The sequence below is a fragment of the Strix uralensis genome, chromosome 14 (genome assembly GCF_047716275.1).
Source record: "Strix uralensis isolate ZFMK-TIS-50842 chromosome 14, bStrUra1, whole genome shotgun sequence".
NCBI classification, from domain to species: Eukaryota; Metazoa; Chordata; class Aves; order Strigiformes; family Strigidae; genus Strix; species Strix uralensis.
This window is the reverse complement of record NC_133985.1, coordinates 991,729-1,008,260: the sequence shown is the minus strand read 5'-3', so window position 1 is coordinate 1,008,260 and position 16,532 is coordinate 991,729.

Genomic DNA, 16,532 nt, shown 5'->3' with positions numbered 1-16,532 from the left:
GCGATTCTGCGAAGCAATGTGAACACTTCTGCTTCCCAGGCACAGAGAAGGTGCTAGCAGGGAATTCTCTGCCTGCCTTTCCCCAGTGCTCTGCAAGCTCTCCAGGACAACATAAAATCTGGGGCTCTGTGCTTTCTTTCGTTCTGAACAAGTGTTACTGTTTTCTGCACAAAAGCGATTCTGCGAAGCAATGTGAACACTTCTGCTTCCCAGGCACAGAGAACGTGCTAGCAGGGAAATCTCTGCCTGCTTTTCCCCAGTGCTCTGCAAGCTCTCCAGGACAACATAAAATCTGGGGCTCTGTGCTTTCTTCCCTTCTGAACAAGTGTTACTGTTTTCTGCACAAAAGCGATTCTGCGAAGCAATGTGAAGAGTTCTGCTTCCCAGGCACAGAGAAGGTGCTAGCAGGGAATTCTCTGCCTGCCTTTCCCCAGTGCTCTGCAAGCTCTCCAGGACAACATAAAATCTGGGGCTCTGTGCTTTCTTTCGTTCTGAACAAGTGTTACTGTTTTCTGCACAAAAGCGATTCTGCGAAGCAATGGGAACACTTCTGCTTCCCAGGCACAGAGAAGGTGCTAGCAGGGAATTCTCTGCCTGCTTTTCCCCAGTGCTCTGCAAGCTCTCCAGGACAACATAAAATCTGGGGCTCTGTGCTTTCTTTCGTTCTGAACAAGTGTTACTGTTTTCTGCACAAAAGCGATTCTGCGAAGCAATGTGAAGAGTTCTGCTTCCCAGGCACAGAGAAGGTGCTAGCAGGGAATTCTCTGCCTGCCTTTCCCCAGTGCTCTGCAAGCTCTCCAGGACAACATAAAATCTGGGGCTCTGTGCTTTCTTTCGTTCTGAACAAGTGTTACTGTTTTCTGCACAAAAGCGATTCTGCGAAGCAATGTGAACACTTCTGCTTCCCAGGCACAGAGAACGTGCTAGCAGGGAATTCTCTGCCTGCTTTTCCCCAGTGCTCTGCTAGCTCTCCAGGACAACATAAAATCTGGGGCTCTGTGCTTTCTTTCGTTCTGAACAAGTGTTACTGTTTTCTGCACAAAAGCGATTCTGCGAAGCAATGGGAACACTTCTGTTTCCCAGGCACAGAGAAGGTGCTAGCAGGGAATTCTCTGCCTGCCTTTCCCCAGTGCTCTGCAAGCTCTCCAGGACAACGTAAAATCTGGGGCTCTGTGCTTTCTTTCGTTCTGAACAAGTGTTACTGTTTTCTGCACAAAAGCGATTCTGCGAAGCAATGTGAACACTTCTGCTTCCCAGGCACAGAGAACGTGCTAGCAGGGAAATCTCTGCCTGCTTTTCCCCAGTGCTCTGCAAGCTCTCCAGGACAACATAAAATCTGGGGCTCTGTGCTTTCTTTCCTTCTGAACAAGTGTTATTGTTTTCTGCACAAAAGCGATTCTGCGAAGCAATGTGAACAGGCACAGAGAAGGTGCTAGCAGGGAATTCTCTGCGTGCCTTTCCCCAGTGCTCTGCAAGCTCTCCAGGACAACATAAAATCTGGGGCTCTGTGCTTTCTTTCGTTCTGAACAAGTGTTACTGTTTTCTGCACAAAAGCGATTCTGCGAAGCAATGGGAACACTTCTGTTTCCCAGGCACAGAGAAGGTGCTAGCAGGGAATTCTCTGCCTGCCTTTCCCCAGTGCTCTGCAAGCTCTCCAGGACAACATAAAATCTGGGGCTCTGTGCTTTCTTTCGTTCTGAACAAGTGTTACTGTTTTCTGCACAAAAGCAATTCTGCGAAGCAATGTGAACACTTCTGCTTCCCAGGCACAGAGAACGTGCTAGCAGGGAATTCTCTGCCTGCTTTTCCCCAGTGCTCTGCTAGCTCTCCAGGACAACATAAAATCTGGGGCTCTGTGCTTTCTTTCGTTCTGAACAAGTGTTACTGTTTTCTGCACAAAAGCGATTCTGCGAAGCAATGGGAACACTTCTGTTTCCCAGGCACAGAGAAGGTGCTAGCAGGGAATTCTCTGCCTGCCTTTCCCTAGTGCTCTGCAAGCTCTCCAGGACAACGTAAAATCTGGGGCTCTGTGCTTTCTTTCGTTCTGAACAAGTGTTACTGTTTTCTGCACAAAAGCGATTCTGCGAAGCAATGTGAACACTTCTGCTTCCCAGGCACAGAGAACGTGCTAGCAGGGAAATCTCTGCCTGCTTTTCCCCAGTGCTCTGCAAGCTCTCCAGGACAACATAAAATCTGGGGCTCTGTGCTTTCTTTCCTTCTGAACAAGTGTTATTGTTTTCTGCACAAAAGCGAATCTGCGAAGCAATGTGAACAGGCACAGAGAAGGTGCTAGCAGGGAATTCTCTGCGTGCCTTTCCCCAGTGCTGTGCAAGCTCTCCAGGACAACATAAAATCTGGGGCTCTGTGCTTTCTTTCGTTCTGAACAAGTGTTACTGTTTTCTGCACAAAAGCGATTCTGCGAAGCAATGGGAACACTTCTGTTTCCCAGGCACAGAGAAGGTGCTAGCAGGGAATTCTCTGCCTGCTTTTCCCCAGTGCTCTGCAAGCTCTCCAGGACAACATAAAATCTGGGGCTCTGTGCTTTCTTTCGTTCTGAACAAGTGTTACTGTTTTCTGCACAAAAGCGATTCTGCGAAGCAATGTGAACACTTCTGCTTCCCAGGCACAGAGAAGGTGCTAGCAGAGAATTCTCTGCCTGCTTTTCCCCAGTGCTCTGCAAGCTCTCCAGGACAACATAAAATCTGGGGCTCTGTGCTTTCTTTCGTTCTGAACAAGTGTTACTGTTTTCTGCACAAAAGCGATTCTGCGAAGCAATGTGAAGAGTTCTGCTTCCCAGGCACAGAGAAGGTGCTAGCAGGGAATTCTCTGCCTGCCTTTCCCCAGTGCTCTGCAAGCTCTCCAGGACAACATAAAATCTGGGGCTCTGTGCTTTCTTTCGTTCTGAACAAGTGTTACTGTTTTCTGCACAAAAGCGATTCTGCGAAGCAATGGGAACACTTCTGTTTCCCAGGCACAGAGAAGGTGCTAGCAGGGAATTCTCTGCCTGCCTTTCCCCAGTGCTCTGCAAGCTCTCCAGGACAACATAAAATCTGGGGCTCTGTGCTTTCTTTCGTTCTGAACAAGTGTTACTGTTTTCTGCACAAAAGCGATTCTGCGAAGCAATGTGAAGAGTTCTGCTTCCCAGGCACAGAGAAGGTGCTAGCAGGGAATTCTCTGCCTGCCTTTCCCCAGTGCTCTGCAAGCTCTCCAGGACAACATAAAATCTGGGGCTCTGTGCTTTCTTTCGTTCTGAACAAGTGTTACTGTTTTCTGCACAAAAGCGATTCTGCGAAGCAATGTGAACACTTCTGCTTCCCAGGCACAGAGAACGTGCTAGCAGGGAATTCTCTGCCTGCTTTTCCCCAGTGCTCTGCTAGCTCTCCAGGACAACATAAAATCTGGGGCTCTGTGCTTTCTTTCGTTCTGAACAAGTGTTACTGTTTTCTGCACAAAAGCGATTCTGCGAAGCAATGGGAACACTTCTGTTTCCCAGGCACAGAGAAGGTGCTAGCAGGGAATTCTCTGCCTGCCTTTCCCCAGTGCTCTGCAAGCTCTCCAGGACAACGTAAAATCTGGGGCTCTGTGCTTTCTTTCGTTCTGAACAAGTGTTACTGTTTTCTGCACAAAAGCGATTCTGCGAAGCAATGTGAACACTTCTGCTTCCCAGGCACAGAGAACGTGCTAGCAGGGAAATCTCTGCCTGCTTTTCCCCAGTGCTCTGCAAGCTCTCCAGGACAACATAAAATCTGGGGCTCTGTGCTTTCTTTCCTTCTGAACAAGTGTTATTGTTTTCTGCACAAAAGCGATTCTGCGAAGCAATGTGAACAGGCACAGAGAAGGTGCTAGCAGGGAATTCTCTGCGTGCCTTTCCCCAGTGCTCTGCAAGCTCTCCAGGACAACATAAAATCTGGGGCTCTGTGCTTTCTTTCGTTCTGAACAAGTGTTACTGTTTTCTGCACAAAAGCGATTCTGCGAAGCAATGGGAACACTTCTGTTTCCCAGGCACAGAGAAGGTGCTAGCAGGGAATTCTCTGCCTGCCTTTCCCCAGTGCTCTGCAAGCTCTCCAGGACAACATAAAATCTGGGGCTCTGTGCTTTCTTTCGTTCTGAACAAGTGTTACTGTTTTCTGCACAAAAGCAATTCTGCGAAGCAATGTGAACACTTCTGCTTCCCAGGCACAGAGAACGTGCTAGCAGGGAATTCTCTGCCTGCTTTTCCCCAGTGCTCTGCTAGCTCTCCAGGACAACATAAAATCTGGGGCTCTGTGCTTTCTTTCGTTCTGAACAAGTGTTACTGTTTTCTGCACAAAAGCGATTCTGCGAAGCAATGGGAACACTTCTGTTTCCCAGGCACAGAGAAGGTGCTAGCAGGGAATTCTCTGCCTGCCTTTCCCCAGTGCTCTGCAAGCTCTCCAGGACAACGTAAAATCTGGGGCTCTGTGCTTTCTTTCGTTCTGAACAAGTGTTACTGTTTTCTGCACAAAAGCGATTCTGCGAAGCAATGTGAACACTTCTGCTTCCCAGGCACAGAGAACGTGCTAGCAGGGAAATCTCTGCCTGCTTTTCCCCAGTGCTCTGCAAGCTCTCCAGGACAACATAAAATCTGGGGCTCTGTGCTTTCTTTCCTTCTGAACAAGTGTTATTGTTTTCTGCACAAAAGCGAATCTGCGAAGCAATGTGAACAGGCACAGAGAAGGTGCTAGCAGGGAATTCTCTGCGTGCCTTTCCCCAGTGCTGTGCAAGCTCTCCAGGACAACATAAAATCTGGGGCTCTGTGCTTTCTTTCGTTCTGAACAAGTGTTACTGTTTTCTGCACAAAAGCGATTCTGCGAAGCAATGGGAACACTTCTGTTTCCCAGGCACAGAGAAGGTGCTAGCAGGGAATTCTCTGCCTGCTTTTCCCCAGTGCTCTGCAAGCTCTCCAGGACAACATAAAATCTGGGGCTCTGTGCTTTCTTTCGTTCTGAACAAGTGTTACTGTTTTCTGCACAAAAGCGATTCTGCGAAGCAATGTGAACACTTCTGCTTCCCAGGCACAGAGAAGGTGCTAGCAGAGAATTCTCTGCCTGCTTTTCCCCAGTGCTCTGCAAGCTCTCCAGGACAACATAAAATCTGGGGCTCTGTGCTTTCTTTCGTTCTGAACAAGTGTTACTGTTTTCTGCACAAAAGCGATTCTGCGAAGCAATGTGAAGAGTTCTGCTTCCCAGGCACAGAGAAGGTGCTAGCAGGGAATTCTCTGCCTGCCTTTCCCCAGTGCTCTGCAAGCTCTCCAGGACAACATAAAATCTGGGGCTCTGTGCTTTCTTTCGTTCTGAACAAGTGTTACTGTTTTCTGCACAAAAGCGATTCTGCGAAGCAATGTGAACACTTCTGCTTCCCAGGCACAGAGAACGTGCTAGCAGGGAATTCTCTGCCTGCTTTTCCCCAGTGCTCTGCAAGCTCTCCAGGACAACATAAAATCTGGGGCTCTGTGCTTTCTTTCGTTCTGAACAAGTGTTACTGTTTTCTGCACAAAAGCGATTCTGCGAAGCAATGTGAACACTTCTGCTTCCCAGGCACAGAGAAGGTGCTAGCAGGGAATTCTCTGCCTGCCTTTCCCCAGTGCTCTGCAAGCTCTCCAGGACAACATAAAATCTGGGGCTCTGTGCTTTCTTTCGTTCTGAACAAGTGTTACTGTTTTCTGCACAAAAGCGATTCTGCGAAGCAATGTGAACACTTCTGCTTCCCAGGCACAGAGAACGTGCTAGCAGGGAAATCTCTGCCTGCTTTTCCCCAGTGCTCTGCAAGCTCTCCAGGACAACATAAAATCTGGGGCTCTGTGCTTTCTTCCCTTCTGAACAAGTGTTACTGTTTTCTGCACAAAAGCGATTCTGCGAAGCAATGTGAAGAGTTCTGCTTCCCAGGCACAGAGAAGGTGCTAGCAGGGAATTCTCTGCCTGCCTTTCCCCAGTGCTCTGCAAGCTCTCCAGGACAACATAAAATCTGGGGCTCTGTGCTTTCTTTCGTTCTGAACAAGTGTTACTGTTTTCTGCACAAAAGCGATTCTGCGAAGCAATGGGAACACTTCTGCTTCCCAGGCACAGAGAAGGTGCTAGCAGGGAATTCTCTGCCTGCTTTTCCCCAGTGCTCTGCAAGCTCTCCAGGACAACATAAAATCTGGGGCTCTGTGCTTTCTTTCGTTCTGAACAAGTGTTACTGTTTTCTGCACAAAAGCGATTCTGCGAAGCAATGTGAAGAGTTCTGCTTCCCAGGCACAGAGAAGGTGCTAGCAGGGAATTCTCTGCCTGCCTTTCCCCAGTGCTCTGCAAGCTCTCCAGGACAACATAAAATCTGGGGCTCTGTGCTTTCTTTCGTTCTGAACAAGTGTTACTGTTTTCTGCACAAAAGCGATTCTGCGAAGCAATGTGAACACTTCTGCTTCCCAGGCACAGAGAACGTGCTAGCAGGGAATTCTCTGCCTGCTTTTCCCCAGTGCTCTGCTAGCTCTCCAGGACAACATAAAATCTGGGGCTCTGTGCTTTCTTTCGTTCTGAACAAGTGTTACTGTTTTCTGCACAAAAGCGATTCTGCGAAGCAATGGGAACACTTCTGTTTCCCAGGCACAGAGAAGGTGCTAGCAGGGAATTCTCTGCCTGCCTTTCCCCAGTGCTCTGCAAGCTCTCCAGGACAACGTAAAATCTGGGGCTCTGTGCTTTCTTTCGTTCTGAACAAGTGTTACTGTTTTCTGCACAAAAGCGATTCTGCGAAGCAATGTGAACACTTCTGCTTCCCAGGCACAGAGAACGTGCTAGCAGGGAAATCTCTGCCTGCTTTTCCCCAGTGCTCTGCAAGCTCTCCAGGACAACATAAAATCTGGGGCTCTGTGCTTTCTTTCCTTCTGAACAAGTGTTATTGTTTTCTGCACAAAAGCGATTCTGCGAAGCAATGTGAACAGGCACAGAGAAGGTGCTAGCAGGGAATTCTCTGCGTGCCTTTCCCCAGTGCTCTGCAAGCTCTCCAGGACAACATAAAATCTGGGGCTCTGTGCTTTCTTTCGTTCTGAACAAGTGTTACTGTTTTCTGCACAAAAGCGATTCTGCGAAGCAATGGGAACACTTCTGTTTCCCAGGCACAGAGAAGGTGCTAGCAGGGAATTCTCTGCCTGCCTTTCCCCAGTGCTCTGCAAGCTCTCCAGGACAACATAAAATCTGGGGCTCTGTGCTTTCTTTCGTTCTGAACAAGTGTTACTGTTTTCTGCACAAAAGCAATTCTGCGAAGCAATGTGAACACTTCTGCTTCCCAGGCACAGAGAACGTGCTAGCAGGGAATTCTCTGCCTGCTTTTCCCCAGTGCTCTGCTAGCTCTCCAGGACAACATAAAATCTGGGGCTCTGTGCTTTCTTTCGTTCTGAACAAGTGTTACTGTTTTCTGCACAAAAGCGATTCTGCGAAGCAATGGGAACACTTCTGTTTCCCAGGCACAGAGAAGGTGCTAGCAGGGAATTCTCTGCCTGCCTTTCCCCAGTGCTCTGCAAGCTCTCCAGGACAACGTAAAATCTGGGGCTCTGTGCTTTCTTTCGTTCTGAACAAGTGTTACTGTTTTCTGCACAAAAGCGATTCTGCGAAGCAATGTGAACACTTCTGCTTCCCAGGCACAGAGAACGTGCTAGCAGGGAAATCTCTGCCTGCTTTTCCCCAGTGCTCTGCAAGCTCTCCAGGACAACATAAAATCTGGGGCTCTGTGCTTTCTTTCCTTCTGAACAAGTGTTATTGTTTTCTGCACAAAAGCGAATCTGCGAAGCAATGTGAACAGGCACAGAGAAGGTGCTAGCAGGGAATTCTCTGCGTGCCTTTCCCCAGTGCTGTGCAAGCTCTCCAGGACAACATAAAATCTGGGGCTCTGTGCTTTCTTTCGTTCTGAACAAGTGTTACTGTTTTCTGCACAAAAGCGATTCTGCGAAGCAATGGGAACACTTCTGTTTCCCAGGCACAGAGAAGGTGCTAGCAGGGAATTCTCTGCCTGCTTTTCCCCAGTGCTCTGCAAGCTCTCCAGGACAACATAAAATCTGGGGCTCTGTGCTTTCTTTCGTTCTGAACAAGTGTTACTGTTTTCTGCACAAAAGCGATTCTGCGAAGCAATGTGAACACTTCTGCTTCCCAGGCACAGAGAAGGTGCTAGCAGAGAATTCTCTGCCTGCTTTTCCCCAGTGCTCTGCAAGCTCTCCAGGACAACATAAAATCTGGGGCTCTGTGCTTTCTTTCGTTCTGAACAAGTGTTACTGTTTTCTGCACAAAAGCGATTCTGCGAAGCAATGTGAAGAGTTCTGCTTCCCAGGCACAGAGAAGGTGCTAGCAGGGAATTCTCTGCCTGCCTTTCCCCAGTGCTCTGCAAGCTCTCCAGGACAACATAAAATCTGGGGCTCTGTGCTTTCTTTCGTTCTGAACAAGTGTTACTGTTTTCTGCACAAAAGCGATTCTGCGAAGCAATGTGAACACTTCTGCTTCCCAGGCACAGAGAACGTGCTAGCAGGGAATTCTCTGCCTGCTTTTCCCCAGTGCTCTGCAAGCTCTCCAGGACAACATAAAATCTGGGGCTCTGTGCTTTCTTTCGTTCTGAACAAGTGTTACTGTTTTCTGCACAAAAGCGATTCTGCGAAGCAATGTGAACACTTCTGCTTCCCAGGCACAGAGAAGGTGCTAGCAGGGAATTCTCTGCCTGCCTTTCCCCAGTGCTCTGCAAGCTCTCCAGGACAACATAAAATCTGGGGCTCTGTGCTTTCTTTCGTTCTGAACAAGTGTTACTGTTTTCTGCACAAAAGCGATTCTGCGAAGCAATGTGAACACTTCTGCTTCCCAGGCACAGAGAACGTGCTAGCAGGGAAATCTCTGCCTGCTTTTCCCCAGTGCTCTGCAAGCTCTCCAGGACAACATAAAATCTGGGGCTCTGTGCTTTCTTCCCTTCTGAACAAGTGTTACTGTTTTCTGCACAAAAGCGATTCTGCGAAGCAATGTGAAGAGTTCTGCTTCCCAGGCACAGAGAAGGTGCTAGCAGGGAATTCTCTGCCTGCCTTTCCCCAGTGCTCTGCAAGCTCTCCAGGACAACATAAAATCTGGGGCTCTGTGCTTTCTTTCGTTCTGAACAAGTGTTACTGTTTTCTGCACAAAAGCGATTCTGCGAAGCAATGGGAACACTTCTGCTTCCCAGGCACAGAGAAGGTGCTAGCAGGGAATTCTCTGCCTGCTTTTCCCCAGTGCTCTGCAAGCTCTCCAGGACAACATAAAATCTGGGGCTCTGTGCTTTCTTTCGTTCTGAACAAGTGTTACTGTTTTCTGCACAAAAGCGATTCTGCGAAGCAATGGGAACACTTCTGTTTCCCAGGCACAGAGAAGGTGCTAGCAGGGAATTCTCTGCCTGCTTTTCCCCAGTGCTCTGCAAGCTCTCCAGGACAACATAAAATCTGGGGCTCTGTGCTTTCTTTCGTTCTGAACAAGTGTTACTGTTTTCTGCACAAAAGCGATTCTGCGAAGCAATGTGAACACTTCTGCTTCCCAGGCACAGAGAAGGTGCTAGCAGGGAATTCTCTGCCTGCCTTTCCCCAGTGATCTGCAAGCTCTCCAGGACAACATAAAATCTGGGGCTCTGTGCTTTCTTTCGTCTGAACAAGTGTTACTGTTTTCTGCACAAAAGCGATTCTACGAAGCAATGTGAACAGGCACAGAGAAGGTGCTAGCAGGGAATTCTCTGCCTGCCTTTCCCCAGTGCTCTGCAAGCTCTCCAGGACAACATAAAATCTGGGGCTCTGTGCTTTCTTCCCTTCTGAACAAGTGTTATTGTTTTCTGCACAAAAGCGATTCTGCGAAGCAATGTGAACAGGCACAGAGAAGGTGCTAGCAGGGAATTCTCTGCCTGCCTTTCCCCAGTGCTCTGCAAGCTCTCCAGGACAACGTAAAATCTGGGGCTCTGTGCTTTCTTTCGTTCTGAACAAGTGTTACTGTTTTCTGCACAAAAGCGATTCTGCGAAGCAATGTGAACACTTCTGCTTCCCAGGCACAGAGAACGTGCTAGCAGGGAAATCTCTGCCTGCTTTTCCCCAGTGCTCTGCAAGCTCTCCAGGACAACATAAAATCTGGGGCTCTGTGCTTTCTTTCCTTCTGAACAAGTGTTATTGTTTTCTGCACAAAAGCGATTCTGCGAAGCAATGTGAACAGGCACAGAGAAGGTGCTAGCAGGGAATTCTCTGCGTGCCTTTCCCCAGTGCTCTGCAAGCTCTCCAGGACAACATAAAATCTGGGGCTCTGTGCTTTCTTTCGTTCTGAACAAGTGTTACTGTTTTCTGCACAAAAGCGATTCTGCGAAGCAATGTGAAGACTTCTGCTTCCCAGGCACAGAGAACGTGCTAGCAGAGAATTCTCTGCCTGCCTTTCCCCAGTGCTCTGCAAGCTCTCCAGGACAACATAAAATCTGGGGCTCTGTGCTTTCTTTCGTTCTGAACAAGTGTTACTGTTTTCTGCACGAAAGCGATTCTGCGAAGCAATGGGAACACTTCTGTTTCCCAGGCACAGAGAAGGTGCTAGCAGGGAATTCTCTGCCTGCCTTTCCCCAGTGCTCTGCAAGCTCTCCAGGACAACATAAAATCTGGGGCTCTGTGCTTTCTTTCGTTCTGAACAAGTGTTACTGTTTTCTGCACAAAAGCGATTCTGCGAAGCAATGTGAAGAGTTCTGCTTCCCAGGCACAGAGAAGGTCCTAGCAGGGAATTCTCTGCCTGCCTTTCCCCAGTGCTCTGCAAGCTCTCCAGGACAACATAAAATCTGGGGCTCTGTGCTTTCTTTCGTTCTGAACAAGTGTTACTGTTTTCTGCACAAAAGCGATTCTGCGAAGCAATGTGAAGACTTCTGCTTCCCAGGCACAGAGAAGGTGCTAGCAGAGAATTCTCTGCCTGCCTTTCCCCAGTGCTCTGCAAGCTCTCCAGGACAACATAAAATCTGGGGCTCTGTGCTTTCTTTCGTTCTGAACAAGTGTTACTGTTTTCTGCACAAAAGCGATTCTGCGAAGCAATGTGAACACTTCTGCTTCCCAGGCACAGAGAAGGTGCTAGCAGGGAAATCTCTGCCTGCTTTTCCCCAGTGCTCTGCAAGCTCTCCAGGACAACATAAAATCTGGGGCTCTGTGCTTTCTTTCGTTCTGAACAAGTGTTATTGTTTTCTGCACAAAAGCGATTCTGCGAAGAAATGTGAACAGGCACAGAGAAGGTGCTAGCAGGGAATTCTCTGCGTGCCTTTCCCCAGTGCTCTGCAAGCTCTCCAGGACAACATAAAATCTGGGGCTCTGTGCTTTCTTTCGTTCTGAACAAGTGTTACTGTTTTCTGCACAAAAGCGATTCTGCGAAGCAATGGGAACACTTCTGCTTCCCAGGCGCAGAGAAGGTGCTAGCAGGGAATTCTCTGCCTGCCTTTCCCCAGTGCTCTGCAAGCTCTCCAGGACAACATAAAATCTGGGGCTCTGTGCTTTCTTTCGTTCTGAACAAGTGTTACTGTTTTCTGCACAAAAGCGATTCTGCGAAGCAATGTGAAGACTTCTGCTTCCCAGGCACAGAGAAGGTGCTAGCAGGGAATTCTCTGCCTGCCTTTCCCCAGTGCTCTGCAAGCTCTCCAGGACAACATAAAATCTGGGGCTCTGTGCTTTCTTTCGTTCTGAACAAGTGTTACTGTTTTCTGCACAAAAACGATTCTGCGAAGCAATGTGAACACTTCTATTTCCCAGGCACAGAGAAGGTGCTAGCAGGGAATTCTCTACCTGCCTTTCCCCAGTACTCTGCAAGCTCTCCAGGACAACATAAAATCTGGGGCTCTGTGCTTTCTTTCGTCTGAACAAGTGTTACTGTTTTCTGCACAAAAGCGATTCTGCGAAGCAATGGGAACACTTCTGTTTCCCAGGCACAGAGAAGGTGCTAGCAGGGAATTCTCTGCCTGCTTTTCCCCAGTGCTCTGCAAGCTCTCCAGGACAACATAAAATCTGGGGCTCTGTGCTTTCTTTCGTTCTGAACAAGTGTTACTGTTTTCTGCACAAAAGCGATTCTGCGAAGCAATCTGAACACTTCTGCTTCCCCGGCACAGAGAAGGTGCTAGCAGGGAATTCTCTGCCTGCTTTTCCCCAGTGCTCTGCAAGCTCTCCAGGACAACATAACATCTGCGGCTCTGTGCTTTCTTTCGTTCTGAACAAGTGTTACTGTTTTCTGCACAAAAGCGATTCTGCGAAGCAATGGGAACACTTCTGTTTCCCAGGCACAGAGAAGGTGCTAGCAGGGAATTCTCTGCCTGCCTTTCCCCAGTGCTCTGCAAGCTCTCCAGGACAACATAAAATCTGGGGCTCTGTGCTTTCTTTCGTTCTGAACAAGTGTTACTGTTTTCTGCACAAAAGCGATTCTGCGAAGCAATGTGAAGAGTTCTGCTTCCCAGGCACAGAGAAGGTGCTAGCAGGGAATTCTCTGCCTGCCTTTCCCCAGTGCTCTGCAAGCTCTCCAGGACAACATAAAATCTGGGGCTCTGTGCTTTCTTTCGTTCTGAACAAGTGTTACTGTTTTCTGCACAAAAGCGATTCTGCGAAGCAATGGGAACACTTCTGCTTCCCAGGCACAGAGAAGGTGCTAGCAGGGAATTCTCTGCCTGCTTTTCCCCAGTGCTCTGCAAGCTCTCCAGGACAACATAACATCTGCGGCTCTGTGCTTTCTTTCGTTCTGAACAAGTGTTACTGTTTTCTGCACAAAAGCGATTCTGCGAAGCAATGGGAACACTTCTGTTTCCCAGGCACAGAGAAGGTGCTAGCAGGGAATTCTCTGCCTGCCTTTCCCCAGTGCTCTGCAAGCTCTCCAGGACAACATAAAATCTGGGGCTCTGTGCTTTCTTTCGTTCTGAACAAGTGTTACTGTTTTCTGCACAAAAGCGATTCTGCGAAGCAATGTGAAGAGTTCTGCTTCCCAGGCACAGAGAAGGTGCTAGCAGGGAATTCTCTGCCTGCCTTTCCCCAGTGCTCTGCAAGCTCTCCAGGACAACATAAAATCTGGGGCTCTGTGCTTTCTTTCGTTCTGAACAAGTGTTACTGTTTTCTGCACAAAAGCGATTCTGCGAAGCAATGTGAACACTTCTGCTTCCCAGGCACAGAGAACGTGCTAGCAGGGAATTCTCTGCCTGCTTTTCCCCAGTGCTCTGCTAGCTCTCCAGGACAACATAAAATCTGGGGCTCTGTGCTTTCTTTCGTTCTGAACAAGTGTTACTGTTTTCTGCACAAAAGCGATTCTGCGAAGCAATGGGAACACTTCTGTTTCCCAGGCACAGAGAAGGTGCTAGCAGGGAATTCTCTGCCTGCCTTTCCCCAGTGCTCTGCAAGCTCTCCAGGACAACGTAAAATCTGGGGCTCTGTGCTTTCTTTCGTTCTGAACAAGTGTTACTGTTTTCTGCACAAAAGCGATTCTGCGAAGCAATGTGAACACTTCTGCTTCCCAGGCACAGAGAACGTGCTAGCAGGGAAATCTCTGCCTGCTTTTCCCCAGTGCTCTGCAAGCTCTCCAGGACAACATAAAATCTGGGGCTCTGTGCTTTCTTTCGTTCTGAACAAGTGTTATTGTTTTCTGCACAAAAGCGATTCTGCGAAGCAATGTGAACAGGCACAGAGAAGGTGCTAGCAGGGAATTCTCTGCGTGCCTTTCCCCAGTGCTCTGCAAGCTCTCCAGGACAACATAAAATCTGGGGCTCTGTGCTTTCTTTCGTTCTGAACAAGTGTTACTGTTTTCTGCACAAAAGCGATTCTGCGAAGCAATGTGAAGACTTCTGCTTCCCAGGCACAGAGAAGGTGCTAGCAGAGAATTCTCTGCCTGCCTTTCCCCAGTGCTCTGCAAGCTCTCCAGGACAACAGAAAATCTGGGGCTCTGTGCTTTCTTTCGTTCTGAACAAGTGTTACTGTTTTCTGCACGAAAGCGATTCTGCGAAGCAATGGGAACACTTCTGTTTCCCAGGCACAGAGAAGGTGCTAGCAGAGAATTCTCTGCCTGCCTTTCCCCAGTGCTCTGCAAGCTCTCCAGGACAACATAAAATCTGGGGCTCTGTGCTTTCTTTCGTTCTGAACAAGTGTTACTGTTTTCTGCACGAAAGCGATTCTGCGAAGCAATGGGAACACTTCTGTTTCCCAGGCACAGAGAAGGTGCTAGCAGGGAATTCTCTGCCTGCTTTTCCCCAGTGCTCTGCAAGCTCTCCAGGACAACATAAAATCTGGGGCTCTGTGCTTTCTTTCGTTCTGAACAAGTGTTACTGTTTTCTGCACAAAAGCGATTCTGCGAAGCAATGTGAAGAGTTCTGCTTCCCAGGCACAGAGAAGGTGCTAGCAGGGAAATCTCTGCCTGCCTTTCCCCAGTGCTCTGCAAGCTCTCCAGGACAACATAAAATCTGGGGCTCTGTGCTTTCTTTCGTTCTGAACAAGTGTTACTGTTTTCTGCACAAAAGCGATTCTGCGAAGCAATGGGAACACTTCTGCTTCCCAGGCACAGAGAAGGTGCTAGCAGGGAATTCTCTGCCTGCCTTTCCCCAGTGCTCTGCAAGCTCTCCAGGACAACATAAAATCTGGGGCTCTGTGCTTTCTTTCGTTCTGAACAAGTGTTACTGTTTTCTGCACAAAAGCGATTCTGCGAAGCAATGTGAACACTTCTGCTTCCCAGGCACAGAGAACGTGCTAGCAGGGAAATCTCTGCCTGCTTTTCCCCAGTGCTCTGCAAGCTCTCCAGGACAACATAAAATCTGGGGCTCTGTGCTTTCTTTCCTTCTGAACAAGTGTTATTGTTTTCTGCACAAAAGCGATTCTGCGAAGCAATGTGAACAGGCACAGAGAAGGTGCTAGCAGGGAATTCTCTGCGTGCCTTTCCCCAGTGCTCTGCAAGCTCTCCAGGACAACATAAAATCTGGGGCTCTGTGCTTTCTTTCGTTCTGAACAACTGTTACTGTTTTCTGCACAAAAGCGATTCTGCGAAGCAATGGGAACACTTCTGCTTCCCAGGCACAGAGAAGGTCCTAGCAGGGAATTCTCTGCCTGCCTTTCCCCAGTGCTCTGCAAGCTCTCCAGGACAACATAAAATCTGGGGCTCTGTGCTTTCTTTCGTTCTGAACAAGTGTTACTGTTTTCTGCACAAAAGCGATTCTGCGAAGCAATGTGAACACTTCTGCTTCCCAGGCACAGAGAAGGTGCTAGCAGGGAATTCTCTGCCTGCTTTTCCCCAGTGCTCTGCAAGCTCTCCAGGACAACATAACATCTGGGGCTCTGTGCTTTCTTTCGTTCTGAACAAGTGTTACTGTTTTCTGCACAAAAGCGATTCTGCGAAGCAATGGGAACACTTCTGTTTCCCAGGCACAGAGAAGGTGCTAGCAGGGAATTCTCTGCCTGCCTTTCCCCAGTGCTCTGCAAGCTCTCCAGGACAACATAAAATCTGGGGCTCTGTGCTTTCTTTCGTTCTGAACAAGTGTTACTGTTTTCTGCACAAAAGCGATTCTGCGAAGCAATGTGAAGAGTTCTGCTTCCCAGGCACAGAGAAGGTGCTAGCAGGGAATTCTCTGCCTGCCTTTCCCCAGTGCTCTGCAAGCTCTCCAGGACAACATAAAATCTGGGGCTCTGTGCTTTCTTTCGTTCTGAACAAGTGTTACTGTTTTCTGCACAAAAGCGATTCTGCGAAGCAATGTGAACACTTCTGCTTCCCAGGCACAGAGAACGTGCTAGCAGGGAATTCTCTGCCTGCTTTTCCCCAGTGCTCTGCTAGCTCTCCAGGACAACATAAAATCTGGGGCTCTGTGCTTTCTTTCGTTCTGAACAAGTGTTACTGTTTTCTGCACAAAAGCGATTCTGCGAAGCAATGGGAACACTTCTGTTTCCCAGGCACAGAGAAGGTGCTAGCAGGGAATTCTCTGCCTGCCTTTCCCCAGTGCTCTGCAAGCTCTCCAGGACAACGTAAAATCTGGGGCTCTGTGCTTTCTTTCGTTCTGAACAAGTGTTACTGTTTTCTGCACGAAAGCGATTCTGCGAAGCAATGTGAACACTTCTGCTTCCCAGGCACAGAGAAGGTGCTAGCAGGGAATTCTCTGCCTGCCTTTCCCCAGTGCTCTGCAAGCTCTCCAGGACAACATAAAATCTGGGGCTCTGTGCTTTCTTTCGTTCTGAACAAGTGTTACTGTTTTCTGCACGAAAGCGATTCTGCGAAGCAATGGGAACACTTCTGTTTCCCAGGCACAGAGAAGGTGCTAGCAGAGAATTCTCTGCCTGCCTTTCCCCAGTGCTCTGCAAGCTCTCCAGGACAACATAAAATCTGGGGCTCTGTGCTTTCTTTCGTTCTGAACAAGTGTTACTGTTTTCTGCACAAAAGCGATTCTGCGAAGCAATGTGAACACTTCTGTTTCCCAGGCACAGAGAAGGTGCTAGCAGGGAATTCTCTACCTGCCTTTCCCCAGTACTCTGCAAGCTCTCCAGGACAACATAAAATCTGGGGCTCTGTGCTTTCTTTCGTCTGAACAAGTGTTACTGT